The sequence below is a fragment of the Lactuca saligna genome, chromosome 8, assembly GCF_052625555.1.
Source record: "Lactuca saligna cultivar CGN05327 chromosome 8, ASM5262555v1, whole genome shotgun sequence".
NCBI lineage: Eukaryota > Viridiplantae > Streptophyta > Magnoliopsida > Asterales > Asteraceae > Lactuca > Lactuca saligna.
In genome coordinates, this window is record NC_136424.1 from 242,473,142 (window position 1) to 242,491,400 (window position 18,259).

The 18,259-nt window shown below is 31.2% G+C and overlaps 1 long non-coding RNA gene across 1 annotated transcript; it reads left to right on the forward strand.

Moving 5' to 3' along the window:
* The first annotated feature begins 5,348 nt into the window (after positions 1 to 5,348).
* Positions 5,349 to 7,181, forward strand: LOC145012231 (uncharacterized). Its single transcript, XR_013664418.1, has 3 exons — positions 5,349 to 5,499; positions 5,585 to 5,673; positions 6,987 to 7,181. It is a non-coding gene; the product is annotated as an uncharacterized LOC145012231 (long non-coding RNA).
* The last annotated feature ends 11,078 nt before the right edge of the window (positions 7,182 to 18,259 follow it).

Below are 18,259 nucleotides of genomic sequence, written 5' to 3' on the forward strand. Positions count from 1 at the left end.
TTAACCAGATGTCTTCACGCTACCCGCAGACATGCACCCTACGTTTAACCAACATTTATTTTCTAAGGCTTAATCCTATAAACATCTTATGTGTTTGTTTTGGTTCCATCACACATATGTCTCCTTCGGCCAACCAATAATTATTTCATCATATAAAACAGAATGTGCGTAACAACTTTAATAAAAATATTGTCATCTTTTTCTTCATTTTCTTTTCATGTCGTCATTCCCATTTAATGAAGTTTTACCCGTAAAAGATTTAATACTCAAATGTCAAAATAACTAAACCTTAAAACAAAGACTTTGTTTGAATAATAACAATAAGTAATATTAACATCAATATAAAGTAGCAAATTTAAAATAACAACCATTTATGTGATGGTGTACAAAACTAAAAATTGTCAAATTATAAAAACTGAAGGGGCTATTTTTATATCTTTTGTTATGATACACAAGTAATACATTTGTTACCTATTTGTGAAAACTAAAATTGCTAACTTATCAACAATAGTGGGACCATTTATGTAAATATCATTTTTATCATCTGAAACATCAAGAAAACCGTTTCAACAAAAGATCCAGATTCTTTTCTTCTTTACCCGAACAATAAAAACGTTTTCGACCATTTTATCACGGTAAAACTTAAAAATTGTTGTCAAATAAAATTTATAAAATCACCGTTAATCATCTCCATTTCATACTAACATATTCATATACGATATTTTGAATAACTTATTATAAAACAAGTTTAATTCACCATTTCTTTTACCAAAACGTAACATTTGTTTTTCACCAAATTCGAGTATTCATTGGCCGAAAAGAGACATAGGATTGAATCAAAATACATGCTTAAAACCTATAAACCTTCAAACTCAAATCGAATAGACATACCTTAATTTCTAAAATAACTCTGACAACCTTCATGAACTTCAAACCCCGAATTCTCTTTTACTTCCCCAACCTTCCTTGCACTTTTTTGTGGGCATTACACTTTATTTCCCATGCCTTTTATAATGCCCAAGTTTGTAACCTTTCTAGTTAACCCAAAAGTCTAAATTTATGACACTAATCAAAGTGATGGGTTTTGGAATTAAAATTCCATAATTTCTCTATTTACTACTACTTAATCACCCATTATATTATTTTAACAATATAGTCAAATTATATATATTTATACAATTTTTTTAGTTTGAGTTATCACAAAATATGTTGTTTGGTAATCTGAATACGTTCAATCTTACATAACTATTGTCATTATCATACATTCTTATTAATTAAATCGTCTATAAGATTATTATAGAATTTTTTATTATTATTCTCATTCCGTCAGAATGTTCATTGAGTCGCATGGGCGGATTTAGGGGGTTCCGGGGTGGCACCGACAACCCCTAAATTTTCCGGCCGCAGTAGAAAACTTTTCGAAAATTTTTAAAATTTTTATTTTTTCTACTATCGTGCAACCTTACTTTTCCCGTGCAACCCCTACTATGAAATCCTACGTCCGCCCCTGTTGAGTCGTATTCTGTAAGAATTAAAATGAGTAAAAAACGATGCGTGAGAATAAAAATGAATAACAATTAGTGAGAATGAATGAAAATGACGATATTTGTGTAAGGTTGAACATATTCATATTAGCAAACAACCTATTCTCTTAGTAATTGTCAGTGAATAATATTATCTATACGTCCGCACAATAGTTGTCCATCCATATTATAATCTAACCTTACCAGCAATAATATAAAAACACGATTAATTAAAGAGCCAAAAATCAAAACTTTTTGTCCAGATACCCTTTGTTTATCAAAAGAAATTGTATGGTGATTATTTTGGAACATAGTACAACAACTGGGTACTTAAGTTTACGATTTTTTTTTCATGAACAAATGTAAAAACTAAAAAGTGTACGGATTTTTTTCGCGACCAATGCGGAAAAAATAGAATATTTGGTTTGTGGATTTAACGTTTTCGATTTCTTGGAAAATGAATAATTTTGACAATGAAAAAGTTTAAGAAATTATTTATATTTTTGTAATATACTTATTTATATTTTGTGAAATCTTTCATGTTTTGCGAAAAGTAATTTATATTTTACAAATTATTTAGTTGTATTTATGCAATAATACTTATTATTTTACGAGTTAAATAGTAAATGAAACATTTTGTAGTAACAATTCCGGCAACGTAATCTCACAAAATTTATCTTTTAAGATAGATGATTATTTGGTGATAGTTTACATAATTTTTTTTTTTTTAATCATTTGATATTCCAATAACTGAAATGATTATGTCAACCTTTTGTGAATATGATATTCAATCATCTACGCATAAAGTTCCAATATATCAAGCTTTAAACTAAAAAAACAACTCAGTGATAACATATTTTCAGTTATAGAAATCTAAACGAATTAAACATGGATTTTTTTTAATATTTCATAATCATTCTTGGACTGATTCGATTTTTTTACAGGGGGATAGTCCTCTTGTTTTTTCGATGTTTTGATAGGGCGTCAGAGCTTCAAGATAGTTGCTCATAATTGAATTCTTTTTGGCCGGTCTCTTTCACTTTTCAACTTGTTCACTACAAAACAAAGAGACTTGAAAATTTATAATATATGTCACTATGTAAGTTTGTATTTGTGAAAACTTGTTATCCAATTATATTGATGAAGTTATATATCATTTTAAGATAGTTTTCTTATATTATTATATTTCTTTAAGTACTTATTAAAATATGTCATTTAAACGCATCTTATAAAATTGAGTAAATTTATGTTTTATTTTATGGAATGAATAAATAAAATTTACAAAATGTAGGTTAAATTTATCGAATATTAATCAAAGATGTATTAATTCCTTAGTACACCATAATCATTTTTATTCAAAAAACGATGTTATTATTTCGAAACGAAAGATGATCAAAAGCTAAAAAGGGGACGTGCATATAATACTAAAGATTTATATTTCCCTAATTTATTTATGGAAAAGAGGGATGGAACATGAACATTGACTTTATTTTCTCAATAATACATTTAGAAAAATGGGTGATGAAAATAGAAGTGCTATTTTATTAAGAAAAAAAAAAAAGAATTTATGATCAAGAATAAAAAAAAAATACAACAAATCACGTTAGTGGCGCATGCTTCTCAACTTTTGAGTATAGAAGAATTACAAAATGGTGCCCTAACTTCTACTTGATCTACATTCTTCACCAATGTATAATTTTCTTTGACATATATGATCCTTGTATTGAAAATAAGTTCCAAATGACAACCATATTTTCTTATTAATCTATTTCACCATCTATGCCGGTCATATCCTCTTACAAAGCTATCATTTGTACATAACTCAGTAATTATCATAAACATCGAGCAATTATAATATGGTATTTGTTTATTTGCTTCTTTCTTAAATTTTACAGTAGCTGTAGTATATATTTTTTTCTATTGTTTTTTTTCTTTGAACAAATGTATTTTTTCCTAATGAAACTAGAGTTTTAAAGGGTACAACATTGTTTGCATAGCTGACTCCGCCGCTATTAAAGCATGTAATTAACTATATTCAAAGACAACATGTTTCATTTTATTTGAAACACTTACATTAACATAAAATCCGTTTAAGAAAACCTCTTACGAAAAATACACAATGCACTAAATGAATAAAAATACTAAGAGGTAGATTATCATCTACGCTATTATAAGCAGTGTTTTAAAAACCGATTTGAATCGGCCTGTCAAATCGGTTGGACCGGAAATCGGAGAAGTAAGCGATTTAATTAACACCGATTTTATGTATATTTTTGAACCGGAATGAACCAGTTGATTTTTATAAAAACTCAGTTGAATCGGTTAAATTAAACACATTGAACCGGTTAAATTAAATAAAAACACTTGAAAATGGATCATTTTGCATAACAAGCTATCGTTTTTTCCCCACATTTATTTAGATTTCTTCGAATAAAAACATATAGTAATGTTAGAGGTTTTTAATACGTTTGTATTTATCTAAAATTATATTTTGTTTTTATATTATATTATATTTTCTTCTTGATATACGTGGATTGATGTAAAATTTATAGTTATGTGTTTTTAATGTATTTTGATTGATCCACGACCTGTATTTATATGTTTAAATGTGTGGATGTCTATGTGTGTATAAAAATAGAAAAAGAGACAAAAATTATAGAAACCGATTGAACCGACAATTGAACCGATTAAACCGAGAACCGGTCACCATACCAGTTCAACTAAAAGCTGGTTTTTTAGAACAATGATTATAAGATAAAAAAAACATAATTTCTACTTTTAGTGCTTTACTTCTCTTGATGGTATAAAGTTTTTGAGAAATTAAATTACCTTGTACTTTTTATACATACAAATATTAATATCCATTAAATTATAACAAATATCATCATTTCATAGTTTTTAACTATCTAATTAAAGGTATATTATAAATATATCAAATAAAATTATATTGAATTATGAAATCAAAAATGATAATATTTATCATAATTTTAATGGATATAAATAAATTGTAGAGGTAAAGGGTAAAAAAAACAATTTAATTTGTCAAAGTTTTTTAACCGACAAAATCTATGAGCCGAACGTCATTGCTATTTATATCTCATTATCAATTGTTCTACATGTTAAAAAAAATAATAATAATAAGTATAGTAAAACAAATAGTTTTCAACATTTTGTAGAGACTTACAAATTCAACAATAGTATAGGGGTGGTTCTTGTGTATTAAACAAACATAGTATAAGAAAAGTCAAGGTCCAACGCTCACAATCAAAAGCAAAGTTTGAAGGTGTGGTGGAAGTTGTGGTGGAGGTTGAGGACATATTCCTTCAACCGGCGTGAAACTTGACATCACCTGTATTTTCATTCCAACAATTTTTTTATTTTATTTATTTATTTTTATTTTTATAAATGGACTGATTTTAATTGATAGTTTATCGATTCTATTATAAATAATTTTATTATTAGGTTGCATTCTAAGTTTAATATTATAATTACTTTCACTAAAATATTAATTTAATTTTTACCTTTTCATTTAATCAACGATTACAAGGTTTTAATATTAAATTTACATTACAATTCCAAGATTCATCAAACATAATCAAATACGAATTTGAACTCGATTTTCAACAATTTTATTTTCTAGATGTCTCTAGAATTTTCCATTGTTTTCAAAAAAAGATGAAAATAGAAAGTCATGTACGAATTGAATTTGATCGATCTTGATTGTCGTGGCTTATCGGTTGAGTTTTGACATAAAAGGACCATAATTTTCCACGTTTGTGAGTTTGCACTCACGTATAAAATTTTAATTATTAAAACAAGCTGCTTAACTTCATAGTTGTTATATTTTTCTTTCAAGGAAACATTTTTTTTTTGTTATAAGAGAGAGTTTCAGCCATTTAACTCCGACCAAAAAAGCGTCTTTTAATCACTTAATTGTAGCTCTATAATGACGTGGCGGAGATGGGTTAAGCCGGAGGTATTTCTTTTCGTTATCATGCATGGTTTTGATATTTTCTTATAAGTTCCAATCTTTTTGATAGGTATATATATGTCGTATATAGGTTTACCCCTTGATGATACCAATTGTTGGAGTTCTTGGACTTGTTGCCACACAACTTGTACGTAACATATCTACCAACCCTGATGTGAGGTAAGATTAATTTAGTTACTACAAATCTTGAAAACTACCCATATGAAAGTTGGCTTAATTAGGAACTTGGGTTTTAAGATGTCTAATGTTTGAATCTCGTAAGTGTTATTAACATTATTTCCATATGAAGGTAAAAGTTCAACATGGTGTTTGTATAATTTTGCTCATAATTAATAATTTTCACCGGAGGTATCATGATCCTCTTTACCTAAAATTCTTAACAGTTTATAGAAGGGCTAAACTTTGCCTATACATTATAAAAGTAACATTTATGTATGGCTTTATTGTGTTGGTTAAGAAATAATTGCCCAACTCATAAATGTTTGAAGTAGGGTTTGCACCCCGCACTTTGAAGTGGATACCTTGTGTTCGTTTGTAATCCTTTGAAAATCATATTCTGGCATGGATAAGGTTTTGTAAGACATAATTTGATACGATATTCTACATAGCAAGTTATTTTTTTTAAAGTGTTTCACCTATAAAGCTTGCACTCCATCCAAACACAACATTTGGCACCTTATATCACCATTAGTACATCTTTGTATAAAGACAACTTAATAAATCATAAATGAAATGTTAATTAAAATGATCAGAGAAGAATATGCAGGGTTTCACCCTTAAAATTTTAACAGAAACAGAAATCAATTTCAAATTCAATCATAATCATTAATAAAGTTAAATGCAAGAATTACCTATATATTTTCATACATGTGTTTGTGTATTATGAATTGGCCATGTAAGAGAATTGGAAAATGATGGTAAAAACAATAGAAAATATTGCAATAGGTAGTATTTTATAATAGTTTATAGGTCTAATTATATGTGTAAAGTTCATTTATGGTTTGAAAAAAAATGTCTTATACAACTTTTATATGTTTTGTGCAACATAAATGCCCATATTTATAAAAAGCTTTACAAAACTAATTACTAAAATTAAAAAATATTGAAAAATATACATGAAAACGTAAAAAAAATTGTCAAAAAAAAAATTATAAACTAATAATTCTGCAAATACGAAATCGCGACCAACATTTTAAAGCAAGTAATTGTGTAAAAATAAATAAGTTTGAAAGCATTTAAAAATAAAGCTGTAAAAAATTGAAAGAAAACCAATTTATAAAAAGCCTTAGACAAATTTATAAAAATAAAAAGATTTATGGTTATTGCTCACACTTTGCAAATTGTATGGGTAATATAATTAAACGTTCTTGTGTTTAATGAATATGTTTAACACCTAATAATCAAATTCTGCATATTAACGAGATGATATGCATTGAATCTTTTGTAATATGTAAATGGTTTTGGTTTTTTAGGGTTACGAAAGAAAACCGAGCTGCTGGTATTTTGGAAAATTTTAAAGAAGGTGAGAAGTATGCGGAGCATGGATTAAGGAAGTTCGTTCGTGGTAGGACCCCTCAGATAATGCCATCGATCAATGATTATTTTACTCGAGAGAAATAAACTGAATCAATCATCGATTATTTTTTAGCATTTTGAACAAAAAAGCACAAAAGAATATATATATATATATATATATATATATATATATATATATATATATATATATATATATATATATATATATATATATTAAAGAATATTTAGATTCAAATTGTTACGTTACATCCAAAATGTGGTCCATTATTCATGTTTTGAAGCCATATTTTTGTGTTTTCTTAAAAATTCCTTAAGAGATATATCATATATGTTAGTGGTATGAATAGTGTCTACCTCATAGGAGACGTGCGTATTTGAATTGTGCTTGTGAGACCACAAGACAACACATAAATACTGGACAGTGACAATACTAGATCAAATCGAATTTGTTAAACATGATAAACACTGCCATATTTTTGACCTGATAAAGCAATGGTGTAGGTTTTTTTGTATTTTTTTTTACCTTTATTATTTTAGTTTACATTACAAATATATCATATTTTATAATAATGTTGGTGATTTAGTATCATCAATACATTTAGTATAATCATGATTTAGTATGAGATAAACCGAGTTTCATTTAGTTATATTGTCACAATTAAAAGGGTAGAGTTTCATTTCTATAATAAAGTAGAGTTTTTAAACTAAAATATAAATATACATTGGTTTTTCTATACTTTTGTTGTCTTTTTCAAATCAAGATTATAGAGCAACTAGAGTACTATAAGCATAAATCATCAAGAGACTATTTTGGATTTCATCTAATTATTTTTAGAACATAATAAGCATTATACTTTTATTTCCTTTTTTTTTTTACAATATTGTGATAGTATGAAATGAGAGCATGATGACTTATTAAAAAAATTAATGAAATAAGAAGTGTCTTTATTACATATAAATAGCCAATGTAAGATACACATTGATTATTTAGCTTTTCATTCTACTTAAAAGCGTACATTTAGGTCGTATGATACGCTTTTCACAGAACCAGATCGTGGTTTATGGTTTAGGTGGTGGATTGGCAACGGTCGTGCACACTATCCTGATGCCATGTTTGTGGCGCTTCGTGGTATGTGGCACGAGAGGAAACTACACAAACAAGGCTTAACCTTATATGTCTCTCACCATCTCTCTCTATTGCTTCCTTGCTTCTCTTTCTTCTTGCATTTTTCTTTTTCTTTCATCTTCTTCGTTTGGAAGTTCCCAGCGCTCCTTAGCGTGGAGAGTATACCTTTCAAACTTATTTCCTCTTCTTCATCAACTTGACGACATGTTTCTAAGGATCAAAAAGTTCTATTTGTCCTAACATCCCCTATCACCTTGTGAAGAAAATGTGATCAAAAAGTTGTATTAGGTAAAATTTCAAAGTTATATCTTAATAAACCATAATATAATTAACAATCCAGTAAAGAAAGACTAGAAAAGTACAATTATTTCTCACACTAATAATTTAACGACAATTGATTAATCCTAACAAAAATCTAAATCCAATTGAAATATTTGAAATCCCAATACACCACCATAGTTATGAGAACAACGACCAAAAATTCAACACATCTGATCACCACGCCATGGCCATGCACCTTCCATGATGTATCAATCCCTTGACAAAACATTCGCGAAGAAATCCAGTCTCCATGACGGGGTAAGCAGGTTCCACGTCGTGAGAACTGTCAAGAAACTACTTAATGGATCAAGCCCTTAATCCATTAAGCCCCACACTCATATCTTCTACAAAACTTCCAAATGTCATTAAGCTTCATAAAAACCCTTGCTTTATGGACATGCATGTTCAATGCATGTCTAGAACTTGGTTAGGTCAAAATGGTGAAAAATGAGGTCAAAATCTTATGCATAGAACCAAAACTCAACCAAACCTCAAATCTATCACACCAAACCTCAAAGGGACCCAAGGATCCATAAAGTTGCCAACTTTATGGAATCCAATCACTCAACCAACCCCAAACATGATGAACAAAGCATGAAAGCCTAAATCTAGAAGCATGTCACATAAAGGTTGGAACATGATGACTTACCATGGTTAAAAATATGTGCTCCAAGGTGGTGAGAGAACTTGCTTGCTGGATCTATGCACCAATAACACCTTCTTCTCTAAGGCATCAAAAACACACCAAAGGTACCCAATGGATGAAAGAGGATAAGGGAGGCTTAAAGTGGTGAAAGGGAGGCTAGGGTTTCATTTAGGAAGGTTGGAGGCTAAATAGGATCCCCTAACCTTGAAGTTAGAGGCTTTAAATACAGAAGAAACCCTAAAAGTGTTGGATTAGTGTCTAAGTCCATAACTATTTTGGTATGTACTTGACCCGATGGTGCATGGTCCTTTTGGGTTGCCTTCACCAAAGCAACTTGATTGGAGAAATGAATAAAGAGAGAGAGGATAATATGATTTATTAATATGTTATAAGAATAATATATTAAAGGAGAAATCATATTTGTTTAATTAATATTGGTCAATAATTAATTAAGAATTAGTTTTGTGATCAAATGTAATTAATTAAACTAGAGGGGCTGATTTGTAATTATGTGATAGTTACAAAATAAGGTAAGAATTATCTTATATATATGGTGAACGAATTTGAGGTGTAAATCCCTTAGAATTAGAGTATGATAAGGATTCAAGGATTATCTTATTGGTTGCTTAATGGATAATCAACTAGATAAGGATAATGACTGAAACCCTATCTCTACACCTATATAAACACCCCTAGGGCCATGAATTCGTGTATCCCTTCCCAAGAGGTCCTAGATACGAATTCTAACCTCTTACCTCTTTCTTTATACCTTCTCCATTTGCTTATGGTGTTTGTGAGTCATTAGAGGAGTGACACTTGTGACTCTAAGCATTCCAAAGTCAATTCAAGGAGATTTGTGTTTGTTATTGCTACATAACAATCAAGGTAACACTATAAACTTATTCTCATGTTAATATGATTATATGTATGCTAGAATTAGGGTTTATAGTCTTGGATTCAAAGCATGTACAATAGAGAAACCTAGATCCAAGCATTAGGGTTTGTATGAGCACATAGGATGTCTTATGACCAAAACCCATCAGTGGTATCAGAGCCTTGGTTGGTTTCAATTGTATTGATGCATATTTAATCGTAATAAGCACTGAAAATCGATTTTTTTGAGTTTTGAAGGTTTGACTCGCTGAGTCACTTGGTGAACTCGCCGAGTCAGCTGGACTCGACGAGTCCAAGCCCAGACTCGACGAGTCAAAGTGTCTGACAGCTCGTTTTCGCGATTTTCTTCCTGTTTTGGCTTTGGATAATTACCATAAACTCGTTTTTGTGATAAAATCCGAATTTTTTCATTATTATGTGATTATCCTTACCTAAATAGAAGATAATTGTCAAAATTTAGATAATCACTTGTTTTATTAGATAAAGTTTGATTATTTGTAATTTAGATTTGAATTATCTTGTGAAATAGTTTCAATTTATCCCTTTAGGTTTTATAGTTTAAATTTGAACCCCAAAAGTTTTGTTGTTTTGAAATTTAAATAGTTAAAACCCTAATGTTTTGAAAAAGGTTTCAAAACTTGCCCTCAAGTTTTGGAATTTAAAAGTTGATTAAAAGTTTAATTAGAAATGTTAAATTCTAAAACTCTAGTAATGTTTTGAAAAGTTCAAATCACACCCTTATGTTTTTATTAATTAATTAAGGAGTATAATTAAAAGAGGTTTAATAAATCCATAAAAGTTTAGGTTAACCATTTAATTGAATTAAAAGTGTAATTGTTAAAGTTAACCATATAGTATTTTAAAAGTATAAAATACACCCTATACTATATATATATAACATTAAAGGTCTAACATTATATATATGTATGAGTAAAAGTCAGTCTTACCGTTAGTAGGCCTCATTCACGAAGCTGGTCTATAAGGGGTGTTTAAGGAAATTGCCTATAAAATGGCGATTGAATGGGTATCCACTCTTACCCACCGCACTCTTGACTAGTGGAAGGTCGTTAGCCGAACGGGTAGGATTGGACGAAACCTTCCATTATAAGTATAATGAAATATAAAGTAACTAAATGTTTTTCAAATTCCCAATCTTAGTTACTTAGGCAAAAGTGAATTGATGCAATTCCATGAAATTACACTTTGTGCCCTTGCGAAGACGCTAGTGGAGCGTGTGTGGTTTACCGGCACACTAAATGGTTCTAAGCAAAGGTAGCAAAGGGTGACTCAATGTTTGTCATAGTTCGGTGGAGCGTGTGTGGTTTACCGGCACATCGAATAGGTGATTGTAACATGTGAGGGCACCATGTAGTTTACATGGTTATTCACACCCGCTTTGTGATCCTCGGCATCCCAGTCACAAACAAGAGGGGCATATCGAGATTTAAACATGCCATTGAAATGTTCAATGAATCTCAAAGGATCTAGGAGTTTTCATAGATTTAAAACTTAAGTTTCTTTTTCGTTTTTACATGGTGGAAACTAGTGAATCGTCATTCACTTACCTTCAAATGTTCTGCAATTTGGGTTACAGCATCCCTCTCCCGAGTTGTAGGATATTGTGTTGGGTCCTAGCCTTGGAATTTCATTTGGGTGATTTACCAAGGACTCAATCAATCAACTAACTTGAATTCGTTTTTCTCTCGATGTCAAAGTTCGACAACTATGGTCTTCTCAAATCCCGTGGAACAAGCATTCCACATGAAGATGATATTCCACGATTCGATCGAGGAACAAGAAATCATGCTTCACTTCCTCCTCCTCCTCCAATTATTCTCCCTAACCCACAAGTTCAAAGGCTTGAAAAGTTCAAGATCACTCAAGCCCTTTTGGCAAGTGAACATAAAGAAGGAAAGTCGGTGTGTGCACACGTCCTAGGGATGAAGTCACACTGTTGGGATCCGTTGTCTGTGAGGAAATGGCTGTTGATTGGGTTCTTCAGTCACTTCCCAACTCATATAGTAAGTTCGCAAGAGAGTACTATATGATGAGCTACGACGTGACCCTTATAGATCTCACCTATATGCTTGTTGCTGCTGAACCAACAATGGTTTGGCGCAATAGAAAAGCAATTTGATTGGTGAATCTGCCTTCAAGACCTCTATGGATATAGACAATGGCAATGAAAGACATGCAATGATCGAAAAGTTTGATCATAAGAGAAAGGCGATGTCTGAAGTAGTTCCATGTGTTGTTCCAAAAGAGTCAATTTGCTTTTATTGCCAAGAGAAGGGGCATTGGAGATGAAGTTGCCCTATTTACCTAAGAGATCTAAGAGATGGGAGAGTCAAAAGAATGACTACGCTTTAGGTAAGAATCCACTATCTAACTCCATTAAGTTCCTATTCATTGATTCTTAATACATGATGTGATAAGATTGCATTTGAATGTTTTGAAGGATCGGTGAAAAAGAAGGGAAGCTTGATAAGAGAGCAAGATGAATCTAATCACAAGTGATGGATCTCGATCGCATGAACTTGAAGATTGGATTTTGAGCTTAGATAGTTATGATAGAGTTGTTAGAAATTTTCTTTTACATAGTTTTCAATGGATTTTGCATTGTAAGGACAAATTTTTCCGCTGCTTTTATAAATAAAATAAATTTTGACTTATTTATTTATTTATTTACTTCCTTGCAATGAAATCGTTATGAAAAATTGATGTTCGAATATTTCTACAACGAATGGATATGATTCTTAGTAATGTTATTATGGAAGTGTCAAGAATTTACCAAATAGGGAGAGTTTCTCATCGCCCAAAGTTTCAATTGGATAGAAATTTGGAATCACGCAACTTGGTTGCATGATGAATGAGAAATTTCATATTTGGAAATTAGACAAATTCGTTGACAATGTGTCAAGTGAAGGACTAGGAGATCGAGTACACAAAGTTGTGTGTTGATCAAGTTCACCATAAGAATAACAAAGATATTCGTCATGATTTACTAAAAGGCTTAGTAAATATGATTATACTTACTAGATTAAGTGTAATTCTAAATTGATTAAAGGGTTTAGATCAATAGTAGAACGAATAAGAAGAATCATGTAGGCAGAAAGATAAAAGTTTCTCCATTCTAAGAAGAAGGGAGAGTAGCTTTTATGCTTTATGATAGGTCTTAATGATTAAGAACCATATCTCAAATGATCCTCTAAGTGAGTCTTAGTACAATTGTATGTTTAAGAAGAGGAGTCAAGGATTGAAGAAATGGTTAAATCAAGAAGTCTATCATACTTCGTTCCATAACAAGTCTTAAAGTTAAGATTGTGACAATGAGTGAAAAGTATTAAAGGTTTATAACATTCATCAAATGTGGGAAGTTGTGATGTCTTGAATAAGACAAAGGCCAACTAGTACCAATTTATGAAGTGTTTTAATAAAAGCTACACTAACTCTTGAATATTTGGTTGTCAACAAATGTTTATTGACAAGAGAATCTTATATGTCAAGGAGTAAGTGGGAGTCTTAATGGTCTTGAAAGGTTTCAAGAACAAATCAAATAAACCTTATTGATCATCACTAGCACACGAGTTGAGGTTTACAACCTATCGTGAAGACATTATTTTGTTTCTGTGCCAATCCAATCGAGTTAATTATGCATGTGAGTTCTATGAGTTCTCATTTGAATGCATAAAAGGCAAGGACCTTGATCAATGGAAAGTACATTGATAGGAAAAGGTGAGCTGCTTAACTACTTGGAAGACGTGGTGGGCAGCTGTGCTACCATAAGGCAAGAAATCAAGATTAAGGAAGTTCGATCCATATGAGTTTGAATTTGTCGTAAACTTTAGTTTTAACAAATTCACATGGATAGGAACACATACACCGTTTAAATCTAAGTGTCATAAGATTTCCTCCTTCATGAAAAATGATTGTGAGGAAATGCTTTCACTAAGAAAAAATTTAAAAGATAGTGATTGTAAAATTGCATTCTCGAATTCAATCATGGTTACGGTATCCCTTTCCATAATTTGAATTGTGAGGTTTGGAAATTAGTCTTAATTGTTTCGACACACATATCAACTATCAAAGGCAAAGGTGTACAAGTTCAAGAAGCCTTGATAAAAGATTATCAAAGCACTAAGTATTAGAAACATGAACTTAAGAAATTCAATAAGTATTGTTTTTCTGAAAGTTAAGATGTTTATAAATACATGTCGAAGCTAGTGGGAGCATAAGTGTTATGTTTTATAATAATCATCATGATAGTGGGAGCATAAATGTTATGATTGTATGATTATTAAGGCACGTATTGCATAGTTGGCAATATTAATTATAGAAAACAAGAGTCATACTTTGCAAAGTTGTAAGAGTTGAAAGGTTGTTTTGCTATAATTAAGGGAGAGAATATTATTCTTCATTTCAAATCTAAAGGATTAGGTTGTGGAATGTTAATAAATTTAGTCAAGGGTACATAGTGTGTTCTTAAAATTTCGATTATGATTACGGCATTCCTCTTCACAATTCGAATTTTGAGAACATAGCAAATAAAACATTATGCATCATGTCCCATACGCTTCGAGTATAGGATCGATTGCAAATGATTTAATGTTTGACCATTCTAAGATTTTCCAAATGTCTAGTGCATTTAGAGGGAAAAGGGACTAGAATCGGTTTTGACTAAAATAATTAAACAACTATCAAAGGACAATCCAAAGTTCGACGAGGATTGGTCACTTGTGAGTAGTTGGAAGTATAGTATTGGAAATAATGGAAATGTTTCCATATTGGATGGACAATATCGACATCATTACGAATAGATAAGATTCTATTAAGAAATTAGTTGTCATATGGAAAATATGGAAGCGTGTCCATATTGGGAAGTAAATATTGAAAATCTATGACTAGATTAGAAACCTTTATGCAAAAGGATGTTCAAAGGAATGTACTTTGAGAGAGAGACATCATATCTAAGGGATTGTCTTGTAACAATCTCCGATAGAGGACTTTGTAATATCATTGGCAATAGTCTTTGTGACTTTGGTGCAGTGACATTACGAAAGGATCGTTGCATAAAGTGCTAGAATCTAGCATATTCTATAAGTAGCAAGAATTTGATATTCTTACACTTAAGAAAATGGATTTGGAGTTGTAAAATGAGAATGATTGGAAATGTATTCAGTTTGTCTATTTCACAAAAGTAAGAACCATAGGTAAACATTGTGTGCATGCTAGGAGCATGGGACAAGTGTAATAATTCAAGTAAGAAGTTGATTACCCGAAACGACAAATAATGAGTAATCGATATGGTGATAAATAAAACGTGTTTTGTTTATACTCAAAGGTTTGAGGCCATATGGGATTAGTATTATTCTTGTGTTTTACTTTGCATGTTTTGACTTCCAGAATAATTGAGTTTATTAAGAATAATCGAATTATTCGAACGGGCCACAGTCGTTCATATGTTGGAAGTAGATATGAATGAAGACTGTCATGAATTGGTGTGTGGATTATCTAGAAAAGTATTAGACATAAGCAAATGTTTGCTGCAACGTTCATGAGTGCTTATGAATATGATTTGAGCATTGGATTAAACCCACGCTCACTTGGATCACTCCATGAATTGTATTACGAGTGATTAGTGAGACGATAACATCTTATATTCTTGAAACCGAGATGTGTGAGTTGTATCTTGTGAATTGGTTGCACATTGATAATATGTAAACGCACCAGTAACTTGGTGTTATAAAACATATTGTTGTGTGTAATTCGGTGAGTGAGTGCAAGCGAGCATTGTATCAAAGTTTATCCGTTCCTTTTATCCAAAGTAGGATAAAAGCGATATCTTTGGGCCCCTCGATGGTTTAGTGATGACATACGTAAATGCTCGGCCGAGCTGAGGCTAATTTGATTTGTTCAGTTAGTCTGTCGTCATAAATCGGAAATCGAGATATAGTACAAAGAGAATGATTAGAAATCATATCTCATACGATATCTAGAATGGAGGAATATATGATCCCTTATATAAGGACACGCGTATCTGATATGATCAGAGTTGACAGCGGCTTTGGAAAGCTACGATTGCAGATCAGGATCTGAAGTCATACGCAGAATAGTTGTTAGACTTATCCAAGTGGGAGACTGTTGGATTAGTGTCTAAGTCCATAACTATTTTGGTATGTACTTGACCCGATGGTGCATGGTCCTTTTGGGTTGCCTTCACCAAAGCAACTTGATCGGAGAAATGAATAAAGAGAGAGAGGATAATATGATTTATTAATATGTTATAAGAATAATATATTAAAGGAGAAATCATATTTGTTTAATTAATATTGGTCAATAATTAATTAAGAATTAGTTTTGTGATCAAATGTAATTAATTAAACTAGAGGGGCTGATTTGTAATTATGTGATAGTTACAAAATAAGGTAAGAATTATCTTATATATATGGTGAACGAATTTGAGGTGTAAATCCCTTAGAATTAGAGTATGATAAGGATTCAAGGATTATCTTATTGGTTGCTTAATGGATAATCAACTAGATAAGGATAATGACTGAAACCCTATCTCTACACCTATATAAACACCCCTAGGGCCATGAATTCGTGTATCCCTTCCCAAGAGGTCCTAGATACGAATTCTAACCTCTTACCTCTTTCTTTATACCTTCTCCATTTGCTTATGGTGTTTGTGAGCCATTAGAGGAGTGACACTTGTGACTCTAAGCATTCCAAAGTCAATTCAAGGAGATTTGTGATTGTTATTGCTACATAACAATCAAGGTAACACTATAAACTTATTCTCATGTTAATATGATTATATGTATGCTAGAATTAGGGTTTATAGTCTTGGATTCAAAGCATGTACAATAGAGAAACCTAGATCCAAGCATTAGGGTTTGTATGAGCACATAGGATGTCTTATGACCAAAACCCATCAAAAAGATCATGGGCTTGGGCTGTCACAACCACCATGCCGTGGTGCTCACCAGAAAAACATGTTCATAAAAGCCATGCCACGTCGTTGGTATCCATACACCACGTCGTGACAAATATTTTTCCTCAAAAACCAAACATTTGACTCCTTTAGGTCACCATTGATTCATCCTGTAAAACGGGTGTTACAAAAACATTATTACGAAAAGCCTTTATACACACAGACGAAATACTGAGGCTTGGTAATATTCGTATTTAGGTCATTTTAAAGGGAAAACCGAAGTGTTAGTCAAAGAGTCGACTTTCCCGTAAGTCTTCTACCTAAATCTGGTGAGTGCATAATTACTTTCTTGAGCATGATTTAATAAGTATTAAATACTTAAAAGATTAAATTTATGTTGATAAAACATGTTATTTGTATGCTATGCTAATAATATATTTTATGTGTGAATTAAATGCATGTTATCTGGAATACATGTTAAATCTATATTCAAAAATATTACATAACATACATTGTACGAGTTAGATGATATTATATATAGGCTAAAAAGTATTTTGGTAATATTGTGTGACAATCTTGATACAAGTAATACTACTTACATAGATTAAAAATATATTGGAATACTCTTTGTTTGAATTATGTGCAATATACTGATAATTACATGTAGTATGATAAATATTTCATAAACAAGAAAAAGGTTTTTAGAAATTGTTTATATGAAACATAGTCTTGTCTAGTGGTAAGTAAGACTTATAAATGATGCTCAATTTGAAGTACGTTGGATACGTGCTTAGTTATACCATGTATTATAATGATATTGAATTAATAGGTTGAAGGACGTTGGATATTAGGTAAGATGTGATTTTATAGTGGAGCATAGTAGTCCTCCTCTTTCTAGACAGCCAGAAATGACTGGTCTGTATCAGGCAACCGAGGGTATGTCTGGTCATTTATTAGAGTAAGATGAATACTGTCACACCCCCGAACCGGAATGGCGGAAACGTCCGGGGGCGGGTGACTTCATCTTGTAATATCATAACAATGTATATAAATGAAACATAGCCACCACCATTATCATACATACAAGATAACAACATACATGGTTTACAACATTGTGTTTTTTCATAAAAACTAAATCCCAAAATAACAAATGTATGATGAAACCAAAATACAACATTCATTCAAATCCATAGTTGTAAAGAACCGACTCACTGTGTTCCTGAGAATACAAGTCGTTTGAAAAGCGTCAACATATAAAATGTTGGTGAGTTCAAAAACATATTTGTAT